Source organism: Choloepus didactylus, chromosome 11, assembly GCF_015220235.1.
Source record: "Choloepus didactylus isolate mChoDid1 chromosome 11, mChoDid1.pri, whole genome shotgun sequence".
Taxonomy (NCBI): domain Eukaryota; kingdom Metazoa; phylum Chordata; class Mammalia; order Pilosa; family Megalonychidae; genus Choloepus; species Choloepus didactylus.
In genome coordinates this window covers 34383541-34385078 of record NC_051317.1, presented here as the reverse complement: position 1 = coordinate 34385078, position 1538 = coordinate 34383541, and positions in this window count along the sequence as shown.

The following is a 1538-nucleotide window of genomic DNA, read 5'->3' as shown; positions in this document are numbered from 1 at the left end:
AGAGACTGGTAATGGAAATAAATGAAAAAAAAATGTTACTTAAGCTTCACACATTTTTATTTTGTACCCTATGAGTTTCCCATGTGAGAAGACTTGTTCTCTGCAAAATAAAGTTCTCTATGAAGAATTGCCTCCACTTCCCAAGCTAGTTCTACAAAAATTATTATAGAATATCTGAGAACACAAATGGCCCCTCAAGATGCTAAAATCCAGAAGACAAATAGCATGTTAATAAATAGAATTGGACATAGTCATTTATTTTAAATCCATGGCATTATCTCTGCTGGTTGGCTGTCAGTGTGGAAAGTCTATTTGCTATTCTAGACCCAGAGTGTGAACTTTTAAAATTTCTCCCTTCTTGTGCCCACTTTGGGGAATATTGGTGTGCCCAGCATGAAACCAAGGGCTCTGGGCATAGATGTCATGGCAATATTTGAACAAACATGGATGAGACGCTGGTCATTTAAGCCCTGCCTCTGGGAACATAGAGTTAGAAAACAAATGCTCTCTTCCAAAGTGACTGTGGTATTTATTGCTTTTTTCCTCTGTTATGAAACCCCTCATATAACTGAGTTCAATTCTACTGAACAAACCCAGCATAGGCTAAACCCCGAGTAAATGAATGACTGGACGCTGACCAGGAGAAGGGGCCCCCGATCCTGCCCTCCCAGAGCTGAGTTTCTCGGAGCACAGGCAGGGAACTGATACTTGGAATCCAAGTGGTAGCTGCAGTGTGGACGTTTGACAACGAAACCGAGGAAGGAGTGGTTATCACTCTTCCGAGAGTCCCTGGCTTCATTATTTCATAGGTGGCTGCTCTTCCACTTTGCCTTGCCATCCTGCAGAATATAAAATTGGAAAGTCTTTTCTCCTTTCTTCTTTCCACCAGAAGGGGAAGGGCAAGGCTCATCCTAACTGCCATGCTTGAATTCGGATCTGCTTTGATGGAGTCCACTCGTGAAGTTCCTCCCCGATACCTGGTCAGGAACTTTTCTGTCTGCATCCTTCATCTCACTGAGGAGACAAGAAGGACAAAGCAGACTTCTGCATGGCACAGATATCATGCATTCAGAGAAGAACTTTAAAGTAGTCTAGAAATATACCTCCACCACTAATTTTTTCGCACCGTTTCCCTTCTAGTTTTCTACAAACAAGCTTCATCTTAAGAACCCTTTCTGACTCCTTCGGCTTTGAGACCGAGTAACCTGCACCCACAAGGACATTTGCCTCATAATGAAGTCTGCTGGGCACCTGCGGACCCAGCACTAGGTTGGAAAAGCTTTGATTCCCCGATGTTTAGTAAGTTATTCCCTCCTTAGTGCTCTGGTGATGAAGTATCCAGTTTATCCACATGTCACACTATACACGGGGCTTGTTCGCCCTTGAGTCTCTGAATGCCTCCAGGTCAGAAACTCTCCTGTCCTCCGTGGGCCCTCGGATGGTGGTTCTAAAACTGGGGCAATTTTGGCACCCAGGGGACATTTGTCAATATCTGGAGACATTTTTGTTGTCACAACCTGGGGGAAAGGGTGTGCTAC